General features: G+C 36.4%; 1 protein-coding gene across 2 annotated transcripts in view; it reads left to right on the forward strand.

Annotated features, from left to right (window-relative positions):
- The first annotated feature begins 397 nt into the window (after positions 1 to 397).
- LOC145660570 (deubiquitinase DESI2) overlaps positions 398 to 16,004 on the forward strand; it is a 55,728-nt gene continuing 40,121 nt past the window's right edge. Inside the window, exon 1 of one of the 2 annotated variants that reach the window (XM_081725799.1) lies at positions 398 to 682. The gene's annotated coding sequence lies outside the window, so the exon portion shown is untranslated. Of the gene's footprint in view, positions 683 to 1,105; positions 1,253 to 16,004 lie in introns of those variants that run through there. The other variant, XM_081725800.1, reaches the window with a different exon arrangement.

Below are 16,004 nucleotides of genomic sequence, written 5' to 3' on the forward strand. Positions count from 1 at the left end.
CCCTGACATGATTAGATAAAATTCTTTCTCTTAGTGGCCACATGTTAGGAATAAATTAGTTTGGATGCATATTAGCAATCTGTACAAAATTATTTGGACATGTGCCAGGTTAATAATCTAGAAAGTTTTAGGGAACCATTTGATGTAAGAAATGTCGAGTTTTTTTTTTTTTTTTAAATGTTTGTTTGATTATTGCAAATCTGCACCTTCGTTCATTCTAATCCTATAACTTCCATCAATTTGCTATTGCATTCCGATGAAAAAATAAAGATAAAAAAACATAAGTATTATTTCTCATCCATACTCTGCATCTTTTTAATAATGTCTATGGTTACTGTGAACAATGTAAATGATACATAAATTTTAAAATTGTTCGGCAGTTATTATTAGGCGAATTAAAAGTCATATTGATGCTATATTACATTTACATGTCATTTAAATCTACAGCAAATATAAATTGTTATTATTAGATTAACTGGAAAAATAATTTATGACACTACAAAAGACATGGCCAGCTGACGCAAAATGAAAGTGTTCGATTACACTCTCCAGGAAGGTTGTTTCAAACAGGAAATAGTACGCCTTGTTTGTTATGCTACGTATATTTTTTTGTTATTAAAAGACAATGGTAAGGTCGAAAATACAACGTCAAATTTCAGAAAAAATGTAGGGACATTTACAGGTAAGAAGTGTTTGAAATACATTTATAAATAAAAAGGAAGTAAAACATTTGTTAGCTTTCTTGTGTTAATATTTTGTTTAAATAGTATTCTCATCTAAGATGTTTGAATCATTCGAATACTCATAATATCAGAAAGTTGAAAGTTTATTACATATTTCTCCATGTAAGCGAAACATTGAATCTATGTAACTGCATGCTTGTTTAGCCGATCTTAAACGAAATTACACTTGCCAAAGATTTTATCGTGTACATTGGAGACACGATAAGCCATCAGTATTTGAGAAGTGCCTACTCTCTCAATTAAAACAGATTTGTCTTCGATGAGGGAAGAGAGAGTTCTGTACATCTTGACTTTTTGGCAAACCTGTTGTACAAATTTAACTAGAAAGTAATGGTCATTGTATTCCATCTTTTGTGTTTTTTGCATTTAAGACGCACATGAACAAAATGCTGCCAATTTTCAGTTGTTTACATATTCAAATTGAAGTAGATAAAGTAATTCAAAAAGTATTCGTACCGTAAAATTCAGTGATACCGTTCTTGTCCAGGATGCAGAGAAGTTGATAATATGTAAGAAATTTGTAATAATATTTTAATAGAGTAGTGTGTAAGTAATCAAAATACTGTGCTATTACCTGTGAGGTGCGTATTTACGTGAAAATAACTCTCTATTTTTCTTATATAATACCGTAAAACTCAATGCGGAAATATCACATTCAACGCACCGATTCGCCATCCTATACGACTGCCTTCCTGCTGAATCATCGAAACCTTCCGTGTCTTGCAAATTGTACCGTACCTAACTCTACATATCTTTTCTCGTATTAAACAATATTTTACTGGCGAATTTACACACCTAAACTTCACATATGAACACCAAATCATCATTTCTTACCCCATTTCTACTGTAAATTTTCCTAATTTTTATTAAAAACATAGGGGCAACTCTAAACTTAACCAAATGCAATAATAAAAGTCGAATCTGGTAGGCACTTTTTCGCCCATAAGGTAAGTAGTTGTTGGTTAATAAAGGAGAGTGACCCGCGACAAATGTAACGAGAAAATGACTAACAAAAAGATATCTGTATATCGTGGAAGCAGTGGTTTTCCACAATCCTCGTTTACGCGTATACCCAAGATCGATGATGCGCGTGCTCCCTACGGACGCACCCGCGCCACCGGGCGGATCTCCTTCCTGCGGTCCTGACCTGGCTCGGTTAGATAGTATTCATGCTTTTTAGTGGCCATCTAGCACAGGTTGGTTATTATTTTTGCGCAAGACCTCTTAAAGTGATCTGCACCAAGGAGTGTAAGTGCTCACCTCAAAAATGGTTGCTGAATGCACAGAAAGTGAATGTAGGGAGAAAGAAGTATATGTTCCATGAATTTCTGTATGGATCCGTTTTCATCAATCTGCATGATAAAGGTACTCGTATTGCCAAATTCGCTACATTTCCTGGTTATATGTTTACATTCTTCCTGTAACACAGTTTTTGATCAGCTTTGGTACTCCCTATATATTCTCCATAGATTTGATATCTGGTGATTGCGAGAATGTGTGCAGTTCTTCGGGTACATATACTAACACCATGGTGGTTGGAAATTCATTCAGAAAAAGGTAAAACCCAAAAAACATTCCTCCAATAATATACTTCAGAACTTAGATTGAAATTAGTTTTGTCTGGTCATAATAGTTTGAAATTAGTTTTGTCTGGTCATAATTAGTTCTCTTAAACGTGTTTCTCAGTGCATACCTACTTTGAGAATTAGCTTTAAATAATGTAGCATTTATCAAAGGGAGAATTAGAATTAAATAGCTGTTTAAAACATATTGATTAAGTTTAGTCCGTCATAGAAATATTAAGTGTACTGACCTGCCAGCTCCCTGGGGACACACACTCGCGGTACCACGTGTACCCTTGCCCCGACTCAGGTAGCATTGTCGCTTTTGTGACTACCTAGCAGAATTTGGTTTGTGGTTTTTGTACAGTCGTATTTATAGTATATGTTCGAACGCGTATTTATAACCGTGAGATAGGTCCTCGTGGAGTGAATCTGGGCCCATGAATGCTACTCCTACCCTGAGAAATCTTTCAGGACACTGTGAGTGAATATCGTGGTGAAATAAATGCATATAATAGGATAGCAAGTACTAAGATAGCACGTAGTTACTTCCAGTGCACGTTAGTGTGTACGCATATTATCAATTTGTATGCAATTATTTGGACATGCGACAAGATAACACTAGTCCAGAACGACTTAGAGAATCATTTAAGGCGAGAAAATGCATTTTTTATTTTGAGGAACTATTCTTAATCTGTACGAAAGATGTGTGTTTGGTAATTGTGCATAATGAATTAGTGCTCTCTATGAAATTCGCGACGTTCCCTTTGTTTTTGTAGTACATGTTAAAATTAAAATGTCTCTCTGCATTTTCAGTGAATAATAAATCGAAAACACTTCACTTAAAAAAAAAAAAAAAAAAAAATTGTTTATACTGTATTTGGATAATTACACACATTCAAACGAAAATGAGTTGAATTAAAAAGTAAACTAGGAATGCAATGGATATACCCGATTGCAATGAAATGAGCTGAGCGAGCTTAAACTACGTAATCAGGAAGCGTTTTTCGGTGATTATTTTTCGATGGTACATCGGATTTTTGATTTCGACCTATGTTGTCACTCAGCACGACATACTCTATCAGCGTGCTAAGTTTGGTTGAGATCGGCCAAACGGTCTAGGAGGAGTTCGCGGACAACCAAACGGCTAACCCGAGTATAAGAGCTTCGCTTCGCTCAGCTCAACAAGATCTTTCCTTATGATAATTATAAATGCACAAATTAGATGTTTTAGTGTTTGTTGTTTTTTTTCTCTTGTAATACCATAATTTGAATTAAAGACATTACAAATGTTTTACTTCAAAATGAAATTACCAAAGATCTCTCTGTATTTTCCCAACATCACACGTGGATAATTACAGAAAAATAAACACACTGCTGAACAAGACTGCACTTATTTAATATAAAAACACATTTACACGTGACGTTTCGATCTTCTAGCCAAGATCCTCATCAGACGTACACTCTGAGTGTACGTCTGATGAGGATCTTGGCTAGAAGATCGAAACGTCACGTGTAAATGTGTTTTTATATTAAATAAGTGCAGTCTTGTTCAGCAGTGTGTTTATTTTTCTGATTTTATTCGCAAGACGTTGACTATGATTGTGTGTCAGTTTGGATAATTACACACACACACACACACACAAATTAAAAATAGTTGCATTAAAAAGGAGATCAGAAAACTCGTGAATTATTATTGTTATTTGATGGAATATGTAAGGGGTACAGTACAATTATCGCATGTTACAAAGGCCCTGTAATCGTACAATGTATTTTAAGAAGCGAGTTGGCAACTGAAAATAAGATTTAAAAAATAAAAGATTTCAAACATTTCAGTTCTTCCAAGAAGCAGGCTTTTCAGTATTTTCTCCTTAAAATACAATTAATCTTTTCAAATTTTTGCATTTTTTTTAAAGAAAAATGTTAAATTTCAGTTACGTAGCAACTACGTTCAAGTGGTATCATGCGCATATGTGCACGATGTAGGGCAAAAGAGTACGGTAAATTGGATTGAAGTAGAGAAATACCCTCCAAATTTTTTTCTTAAATTTTAATTTGATACCCCCTGGAGCGGCGGGGAGGGCCCGGCCACCCAAAGCTCATGTGGGGCCCCCTTTTTGTATTTATGAATATACAATATTTGGCATAATTTGAATGCAATTTGTCTTAAAATCCTCACATATATACCTTTGGCATCTGAATGCCCCCCGCCCCCCAAATTTACAGAGAAATTGGCGCCCTTGCTACGGTCTATATGTAGTGCGCGTATTAGGTTTCACTACAATATCTATAATAGTTACAAGAGAAAAATATTTCTCAATCCTGTTTGATAATACCAAATTTCATACGGCATATAAATAGAGAATATCTAGAATATAAAAGTAGACTATTATAGCAAAACGCAGTACTATTTATCCGAATATCATAGTTAATTCGTCGTTCTCTTTGGAGCAAAACAACCTTTCAAATGTTCCATTTGCATGTGTTACAAGAAAAAAAGGCAATTTCGGATAGATGGGATATTTTTTTTTAATTTGTCGCCCCCCTGAGCGGCCCCTGCTGAAGGTACCTAAATATAAATGACCTTAAAATATATTACGGCCTATTCGTAATGCGTAAGCCAAATTTCATTGCAATATCTATAATAGTTACAAGGAGTGTTTTACAACACGAATGAGATACTATCGATCAAACCCAGTAACAGTAATCTTATTCTTCTAATGTACCACGCGTTACACTCAAATTATACTGCCAAATTACCATTCTCTAATAAAACTGGAACAAGCCCATATAAATATCAGCTATAAGAATACTCGCTTTCCTTACTTGGCTCAAAACTCAATCATATAAAATTTTCTGGATGTAAGGCAGGGAATGGGAAGAGATGATGGGTGCAAGTAGTATAATGTTCATTTCTTAATGTATGCGCATGAACTGTGGACTTAAAGTACCGACAAATAATACTGACAAACTTTCTTTTCCTTCCACTTTTGCGAAGCGAAGACAAATATTTCTACACTACCCCAAAGTGAGTGGCTTCGTATTGACGAACGCAAAGAACGGAAAATGCATTTTATTATAACATACCTTCTGAACATGAGAAAGAAAGAAAGAAAAGAAAAAAGGAAAAAAAAACGAAGTAAGCATGTAAGTTCTAGGGGATGATAATTGATACATCTGCGTAACATAGCGATTATGCCAAAAGGGTTAATAAAACCACTTTCTTCCATCTGTGGTTCCTAAGTTGAGGTAATATCAGTATTTGCCTGCAATGTTTTGAGGGAAGTTTTAAAAAAAAAAATCTTCAATCTGGACGGCTGGCCCTTGAATCCTGAGTGTAATAGATGATTTTATTCCTCTTCTATAGAATTACTCACCTCTTTGTTATCTACACAATTCCTTTCTCCTTTCTAGAAGTTGAAATATAAGCCAGTGTTAATGCTAGGTGCAAAGTATGTCCCACGAAATGCAAATGGATCTTCATGGATTCCCTTTGTGCGAAAAAAGAATTCCATAGTTTCATTCAAAATGTGCATAATAAAATATTAATGCTTAAGCGGTAGTTTAAGTAGGAATGTTTTAAGTATACATACGAAATTAATAAAGCCCAATTTTACCCAATAAAACCCATTTTACATACTTAAGGGCAAATTCTCAGGGCTTCTTGCAATTACTGTCATTCGCCTTTTTTCTGTTTCTTTGAACACTATAGTCATAGTTGCTATATTCGACGTATTCCTCACTGTATCCACCTCGTTTCTGCAGCTTGTTTCTAATCTGAGAGGCGCTTGTTTTAAGGTTCATTTCGATAGTACGTACTATGATGCTCTTTTCTCTATTTGACAATTTGTTTTTTAACTGACTAGGTAACGCAGTATCTTATCTGGTATCGAGTGAACTCCAGGACGAGGTTGTCACGTTATTTTAGATATTTCAAAGAGCGGTTTTGTTTGATTGTGAGCTCTGGTAGTATTTTTTTCTTTCGTCCTCCTTCGTTTCTTCTCTTTGTATCCCATTTCACTTTAACAATAAGCTTGCAATGAATAGAGATCAAGAAATTAGGTGATATTTTTGTCAGCAACCTGTATGTATCACTGCAAGAGTGATCACAGTGACAGTGCTTGGCAGGCGTATTTATCATAAACAAAACTACCGTGTACGAATACATTTTCGACGCGGTTAGGCATGAATCCAGCAAGCAATACTGCATTTATGATGCTACTATTATGCTGCCAATATGTCTTAAGCCGTGGCAAAAATGCGAACTAAAGCTCACACCCACGCGTTGAGCCAATAAGGGTTGAGCTGTTGCTGAGCGAGAGAACCTTGCAGTCGTCTACGCTATTGCCAGATTTAAAAACAAGAAACTATCGTATAGAATTCGTACTGACCGCAAGATTCGCGTTCCGAAGTGCGGCAACATTGCTCTACGGATGACGAAAGAGAGTGGAATTCCTTCAGCCGATAGCAGCGCTTGGAAAGGAAGACTAAGTATCAAGACAATGTGGCATCTCGTCACTCCATATTAGTTCATTCAGGCCATTCAACCAACCGTCTCAGATTTTCATGAAACTTAATGCCACTTGTTACTAGTACAAGGGTCATAACCTGTGTGAAGTTTTTTTCTCCTTAGACTAAATAGGTTTGGAGTTAAGAGGCGATTAGTGTTGTTCGGGAAAATAGCAAATGTGCATTGCTTCCGAGATTCTGCTTTGAGACTGCACTTTAAATTGAACATGTTACAGCTCAAGATCTAGCAAATATAACTGCGTGAAAATTTTCTCAGAGAAGCAGTAAGGTTTGCATATTTCAGAAAAAAAAAAATGTTTGATGTAGGTAGCCAACTCTGTCTTTATATATATATATATATATATATATATATATAACGAATGTTGTACATTTTTATGGAACGAAAACACAGCATCACTTAACAAGAATTATCACGAAAGGTACAAATGTTTTGGTTGTAATTTTTGTCTTCAGGAAGAATGTGAAACATTCCAGAATATTCTACAATGCTTTGGAACAGTTTCAAATGTGACAGAATATTGTATTCAGAATATTCTCAAACTGTGAGGAATAATTCATAACCTATACTATAAAAGCAGTCCTGTTGGCGTAGTGGGTTCATTTGTCTACAGACTGGGGAAGAATGTGTCACTACCGTGCCTGCAACACAATAAGTAATTTGTAGTAAATTCGATAAATGAGTTAAATCAATTCGATTCAAAGAAGCTCTACTGAGTTAAATGGTTCAATCGTTTCAGTGTTTTGCATGTGAAATAAAATTATGGCCAATAGTCACAAAAACTCAAACGATGTTCGGTGAGAATGAAAAAAAGAGAAAGAAGAAGAATGTTATAAAGTGAGTTACACAAACAGCAAGGAAATTAGATGTGTAAAAAGATTACCGCCAGAAAAACAAACCCTTCTTGTGCTAAGGACAGGTATATCCAAAGGAGATCTGCAGACAGTCTGTTGACATCACGATGTATTGTATTTGAGAAAATAATGAACTGTTTCAGAAATCATGCTGAGACCCCATGCAATTACACAGCGTTCCAGTTAAGCACTCTCAACGTAGAATCTTTCTACAGTACAGGAAAAAAGTAGCAGACAAGGAAAGTGTTCTTTTAGTTTGTACAGAAAATGTGCGCATCGTGTAGGAAAAAGTTAGATATGAACATTCTGCAAGCTGTTGAAGTTCTATCTTAGAAATCAGAAGAATGTAATGTCACTCAGAAGTTGAACGATGAAGCAGTGAAAGAAGAAACTCTAGCTGTACTTGATAGAACTTTAGAAGATTTGCAAAAGTCACCAGTGAAGCAGCATTCCGTACCAAATTGTGCAAGACTAAATATGGGAATAAGTAAGTGTAGGAGCTTGCAGAAGCTGTAGCAGACAAGATATCCAAAGTTTTAGAAGTTGAACTGGAAGATAGCTCAAGCAGCGACAGTGACCAATATGAGCGTAACCTGGAACAGAAGGCTGCAGATTTAGATAACTTGATTTCTTTAACGAAGCAGAAGTTGTCCATAGTGAGTAGACGAGGAAAATTGAAAATTCTTACACTGACCTTTTAATCGTTGTCCAGAAAGAAGACTGCAAACGAATTCGAAGTTACAAAGTACATGGTCCTCAGAAAATTTACATTGGAGCACGGAATCTGTGCAGTACCCCATCCCACACCAGGGAAGAAGCTATCTGGAGAGACAGTGAGTGATTCAAGATTTTTATCAGAGTGATAAATTTCCCAGGCAAATGGTAGGATTTGAAGATAGAGTCAGCATATCCAGGAATGTGTACAAACAGAAAGGGCATCAGCTATGCAACTTAAGTGAGCTTTACTATTCCTTTAGGGAAAAGTATCCCCAAGTTAAGGTAGGGTTTTCAAAGTTTTCCACACTCTACGCCCAAAATGGTGTGTTTTGGCAGGAAGTCCGGGAACCCATACAATATGTGTCTGCACCACAGGGTGGAAAAAAATCATGATTTTTTTTTTAAAAAATCATTTTTGTTGATTTTTTTGATTTAAATCGATTTTTTTGATTTAAATCAAATCTTTTTCTTCGTATGATACAAGTCGCGAACTGAAGAAAAAACATTAGGAATTAGTATTAAATGTTAATTATGTCATTTAACATAATAATCCCAATCGTTAACCTATTTCAATCCCACACAGTGTTTCTTAAGCATTAAGGAAAAAGTACAGCAATGTATATCAACATGACACTTTTCTTTTCACGAAAGTTACTGATATTTGGCAGGGGCATATTTTTAAACAACTGGAACTAGCTAGCGGCACGAAATACATATAAAGTACATAAATTTCGCCTAAAATTAACTAACTCACTCTATGACCTATGGAACCCGGAGGTTCAATGCCATGTTCACAAAAGCTCTCCTGACTTCTATCCTTAGTCAACTGAATCCAGTTTCTATTTTGTATTCTTATTTCTGTGAGATCCATCTTAATATTGCCCTCCCATGTGCGACTAGGTCTTCCTAATGGTCGTTTTCCGATTGGACTTCCAGTTAAAACTTTGAAAGCGTTCCTACTTTCTTCCATTCTCGCTACAGTCCTGCCCACTTGAACCTCCAAGATTTGATGACCCTAACAATGTTTGGTGAATGGTATAAATTATGCAGTTTCTCATCATGAAGTTTTCGCCATTTCTCATTTCTGTTCCTTTTGGTTCCGAATATTCGTTTCAGGATTTTATTCTCAAATACTTTCAGTCTGCGTTCTTCCCTCAGCGTAAGCGACCATGTTTCACAACCATACAGCACAACAGGCATAATTATCGTTTTATATATGTTAAAGCTTAAAATTCCTCGACACAATTCGCGATGATAAGAGATTTTGAACTGAATAATAACACGAATTCCCTGCAGGAATTCCAAAATAAAAAAAAATCAAGATGATCAGTTCCAGAAGAAGAAACACTTGTGATTGTTAAAAATATGCTTTATGTGACGTGAAAAACAGTTCAAATGCGAGTTGTCCGTGCATTTAAGACATCTATACATAGCAGGCACGTTTTTATACTTTTCTGTTGGCTATTTTATTTCCTCTTACAATTTTTCCTGCACAGGAGCGGCAAATTTTCTGCGATCACATCGCAGATCGCGGCATGTTCTGCAATGGGGTCAAGTATCCACTTTATCAAAAGTATTATTCGATATTTTAACGCATCCAAAATTTGTCGTATTACGATCCCGAGGAACTTCTATGTATTTAGTACATAAATTTCGCCCAAAATTTTAAAATCTTTTTTTTTTTTTTTTTTTTTTTTTTGTTTTTGTTTCGGAGAGGGGATCGAACCCTCTAAATACGCCCCTATTATCTGGAAACAAACAAATAGACATGAACACAAAAGAGCTTTCATCTTAAATGTCCATGGTGATTTCCCCGTTGGAACAGAAATTTTAAAACCCTGTGTTACAAAGAGAAGAAAGCAGGGTTCACCCGTAACCCGTTCAAACGGGATTTTCCCTGATAGTTCCCACATGATACTCGTTTCATGCTGTGCTTACATACATTTGAGTCTCACTGTATTATGATTATTATCTTCCATAATCGGAATAACAGAAGAGAAACGGGATTTTACTTACTTTCACTTTAAATTAATTCATTTCGGAATTTGATTTAAATCAACGATTTTTATTAAAAAAATCAAGTGATTTAAATCTTGATTAAAATCGTGATTTAAATCAGACTGATTTAAATCAATCCACCCTGCTGCACCATCCATCAAAATGTTGAGTTGCTTCTTCTAGAGGACTGTGTGTGTGACGATTAGAATTTCATTTCATTTCTTGTGTGTGACGATGAGAATCCTGCCTGTTTGTTCCGACAATGCAAACACCGTCCTTCTCCTAAGGAGATGGCAGAAAACCTAAAGCACCGTCTCCTTAGTTGGACTGTGATTCAGTTGATGTAATTGAATATCACCGTGAATCACAGAACAGAATTACAAACCTTCACTACAAATATCGGTGATTTTATAGAAACGGTAGTTTCAAAGCTTGAACTCCTTGTACCTCAGGCACACATCATAAAACAACAGTCAGGGTATCTGAAACACCTGAAAGGGACGATCTGTGTTAGAGCAGTTATTGCTTTGTTGGATTTTAGTGAAAATTATTCCTTTGTTATTCAGAATGAAGCTTAAGGATATCATTGGTCGCAAGCCCGTTGTACAGTTCATCCAGTTGTGATGTATTACAGAAGTCCATGCTCTGATGCATTACAAACAAGCTGTTACTGCTTTTTATCTTATTACGATATTTCAGTGGTGTACAAAATTGAGTCAGAAATAGTCACTAACATAATGGAGCAGCTACCTTGTGTTGAACATATGCATTATTTCAGGAAAGGTTGTGCTGCGCGATAAAAAGTGCAAAAACTTCGTCAGTTTATTCTATCACAAGGAAGATTTCGGGCTGACAGCTTCTTGACCATTCTTTGCAACAAGTCATGACAAATCTTCTTGTGATGGAATCGGTGGCACAGTCAAGCGTCTTGCTTCAAAAGCTAGCCTTCAGTGACCATTACAAGATCAAATTACATCCGTTGATAGCAATCTGTTGGTGGCATTATTTTCCATAAAATTGAAAGATAGGGACGTTGGATCGCATTGGTTCACACCTAAAGCCACGCTTTATGCAAGATTCCTGGCACAAGAATTTTTTCATGGTTTGTTTCCACTATTCCAACACGAAATTGGATTGAAGAAAACAAGTCAGGATAAATTATTTTTCAGTTTTCAATTTTGAAACTGAAACTAGATGTGAGTCTGATAATATTGTGTGTAAACTGTATACCAGCTGGTATGTTGCTTGTATCTATGGCGAAAAGTGGTTCGTAGGTGTAATACTTAAGGGTAAATCCATGTCAAATGGTCCGGGAAAGAAAGAAATCGTTGCTTGACAATTAAAAAAAAAAAATCTGATTATGATGTGCAGTTGCCTTACCATGTTGTTAGTTCAAAACAACCATTATTTTAATTTTAGTGACTTTAGGTTTCGAGTGGCAGCCGTATTTGTTTTCGAAGATACGCCATTTGATGGTGTTGCAAGAGTAACCGAATCTGAAGTATCTCAACCCCTAGTTGTTCTATCGATATGGAACAAGAAGCACAATGGTCAGCAGATTGTAAGCTACAAGGCTATTATTTGTCATTATCGTCCATGAAGTATAGCAGGGTGAAAAGTAGCTCTGTTCCGTGTTGAGCAGATGATCAGGAAGGTGAGCTTTTCTGGATAAAGAGGTCTGATATAGAAATGATCATTCACCAAGTTTCAACCCTTAGACATGTCTTTTTTTGTGTGTGTGTGTGTGTAGAAATTATTAAAAACTCAAAAAAGTGAAAAAGGTGCGTACTTCACAGGTATTTATATCTCTGGTGGGGCCCTGATAAAAATATACAGTTCCTTCCCGTAACAGGTCTGTACGATAGTATTATACACCAAAAATTAGGAATTTCAGATTTAACTATAATTACCTTTATTATTAACACAAAGTTATACCTACAAATAAGCATAAGCAGAAGTATGGATAACCGAGAGTTTACTGTATAGACATCATAAATCAATAGGCAGTTGACGAATAACTCACAGAAGGGGTTAAGCAAAACACAAAAGAAAAATGCTGGGTTACGTACCATTTAAACAGTGTATTCCACGAAAAGTTCGGATATTGCATCATGCAACTGACTGATAATGTTTCACCAACCAGTCGCTGTTGTAAGCTTCCTTAAAATGTTCTTGAAAAGCATCTATATCTTGTCATTTCTTGAAAGTTGGAATAGTGGTCCTGGTGGTTCGTAAAAATTACTTTCACATCATCATGTTCGATGCTGACATTTTCAACAATTCCAATATACCAGTTTTCGTCATAATATACGTAACTGTCACCTATTTGGAGGCATTGCAAGGACGCTTTTCTCACATTTACTTCCGGAAAATCTGTAGAAATTGAAATGCGAAAGTATCTAACTTTGCGTCACTGAGAAGTACATATTTATGATAAGAGCGTGTTTTAGGAACTGATAAACAAGTAGCAAATCTCATACAGCTCTGCTTCATGGTTGACCATCTCCTCACTTCTGACATAAATGTACTGTATAGCAGGAAGTTTTTCACACAGTAATCATACATATCCTCTGGGGACAAAATGTGATCATGCTTATCTGTAAACTCCTTTTGGTTGCTATCCGCTTTGTTGTCCCTCCTATCCCATCGTAAGGACTTTTCCTATGACAGGATGCAAAAAAGTGCCACTCCGCTTCAAGACCAAAATCGTCTTTATGATTATACAGATTGATTACGATTTTCGTGTTCTTACAGTGACTCGCAGCCCCATCCGTTAAATGTATGGTATGTGTCACTGACGGGACATGTGCCTTAATATCTTCAATCAGATGACGTTGGAAGGTGTGGACTGCTGTGGAGGCCACTTGGCTATCAGTTACCACTCCCCCAGCTCTGATAGTCCTGGTGTAGACCGTCTTCTTCAGCGCTGGCAGACAAACTGAAACCAGCACCTCCATACAAAACTGGACGTTATCAAGCCTTAGCTTGGTGTTTGGTCAGGAGTTCTTGTACTTGACGGCTAGATGAGAGAGAATTACCACGCCTGATCGGGCGTAGTCAACTCACCCATGGCTATCTGTTGCGTGGCCAGCCAGAATCCGTCTTTCATGCGTCCTCTGCGTCGTATTCACCATCTTGTTGTAAACTGTTCGGGAGCTTGCCTTGGACTGCTTATAGATTTGCCTGCTTTGCTTGATGGTGATGCCCAGGTGGTTCTAAAAGTTTTCTCATTTCTGCAACATGCCCAAATCTTGACTGCGTTATGAAAGCTTTTTCCCATTTTAATTAATTTATTTCTCATTTTATCCAATCCCTATCTGTGGTGTCGTGTTGGTTTTATTCTTATCATAGCATTTACTTTTTTTCTGTCTTTTCTATCCTGCACAGTCATATTCACTACTAATTAAGGAAAACCCCATGTGTGTGTACGTATTGCTGAGCTACCCCGGGAGAGAACATTAACATGTCTTTGTGTTTTAACCAGTTATTGGGTTTGTACATTTCTTAAACGCTATGACTTTTTATCTACTTTTTATCTCCTAAATAGAATGACTCGTTCCATTCTGTTATAGCCTGCACTCAGAATTGATCATTTTGCTGGGATTTTGTGCTTTCATTCTCTTCTTTCTTGATTTTTAATGTGTTACAGAAGGGTGCAAAAGACCTTGCTTGCTGTCGACGCACCCACCCACATCTTTTCAATCAATCTTTCTTACCTAACTCTAGATTTCCTTCCAATATTTTCTGTTTATGCTTAAGGTCAATCAGTTTCTTATAAATGGACACTTAACATACACTGAGTGCCATTTTTCTCATCGTGATACTTTGTTTCGTTCATACCTATTATTACATGATTTTTAGACTTCATTAGGAGTAAACTCCTTCTATATAAACTTGAATAGTGGTTATGTTCTTAATTTTCCTCAATTTCAGTGTTGTATAAAGATAATAAAGCCAAATTACACAGAGGTTTTACTTTTTAGCTTTAAAATCAAACTATCCCAAATGAAATCTAATGGGAGCTTGTAGGAGTTTTGACTAAAATGTTCAAAACCATCAGAGATAGATAAATGAAGCGTACTTTATAAATGGTTAATTACATACCACACCATTTAGAACAGGGCTGTCCAAATGGCGGCCCGCCAAACCATTTTCTGCGGCACGCAAAGCTCTCACGATTTACAATCGTTATTACTGATAATATTTTCATTTATATTTATTCATGCTTTTAATGTTTCCACTCTTCTTTCGAAATAAGGCATCAATTTAGCGATTCTGTACAACAAAAAGACTCGGGCATCCACGGCAGCACTGGAGTCGGTAATGCAACTACAAGCAAGGCATCGTTGCTGAAGGGACGATTATTTTAATAAACCAAACCAGACCAAACCAATACCTCTGACCCTTTCTTCCTCGAACTCTGCCTAGGAACCATAGCACGCAAGGAATACACCACTTCCTGCCATAAACACACACACACACAAACTGATTTTAGAGTGAAGCGAAGATGGCATTGTTGAACGTCAAGCAATGCTTTCCCAGCCCCTCTTGTCATATTTTGGATTCAGGAAAGGTCAGAGCTCAATTTACCATGTGGTGTGATGCTTGTAGTGACAACAATACTGCAGTCTGTCCTATAACGTTTGAAGTTTTGAAACTGTGTCCGTTTTTATTCTTTATTTTAATTCTTCCTTCTTTTAAGTAGTATTCGGGTTTCTAGCACTCGTCATTTCAGAGATTGATTGATTGACCGTTGAAGCGAAGTGTTCATTGTGCAAGTGTTTGTTTTACTTTGATTTTGTTGCATTGGAGAAATGAATGGAAGATAACGTAAAATAGAAAATGAAAATCGAGTATATGAGGAGCGTTGGGAAAAATGACTACTTCATAACAAATCACATGGGAAAGTTGCAATGTTTAATATACATGCTGATTGTGTCTGTGCCTAAAGAATACAATGTAAAGAGAGATTACTCAACTATGCATGAAAATAAATTCAATAAACATGAAGGTGAGGCTCGAAAAGTGTTGATCGAAGATTTAAAGAAAAAATGGAAGCATCAAACAGGTATATTTAGTAAAGTAAATACAATTCAAACCTGTGCGTTGCATGCTTCATATGCAGTTTCTCTGGAGCTTGCTAAAGCCAAAAAGCCTTTCAGTGACGGAATTATAATGAAGAAATGCGCGGTAGAAATAGCAAAGGCTTTTGGTGACACAAAATTAGCGAATCACTTCGAATCTGTACCGCTTTCTCAACAGACTGTACAGAGAAGAGTATTAGAAATGGGTGACCAAGTGGGAAAAAACGTTTCAAACGAAATCGAGATGTGCCGTTTCTTCTCTTTGTGCCTTGATGAAAGTATCAATCTGACAGATGTAAGTCAGCTTTGATTTTTATACGAACAACACAGGAAGATTTTTCGAGTAAAGAGGAGTTGTTAAACGCGTGTTCTCTTCGCGGTACCGCAAAGGGAAGGGACATTTATGAAGCAGTTAAAAATTTGGTGGTTTTGAAAAATGTTAATCGATTGTAACAGATGGTGCACCAGCTATGGTAGGGGGAAGTCTGGTCTAGTAGGCCTTTTGAGAGAAAATGGTA

This window comes from Thermobia domestica, chromosome 9 (assembly GCF_964235325.1).
Source record: "Thermobia domestica chromosome 9, izTheDome1.hap1.1, whole genome shotgun sequence".
Taxonomy (NCBI): Eukaryota; Metazoa; Arthropoda; class Insecta; order Zygentoma; family Lepismatidae; genus Thermobia; species Thermobia domestica.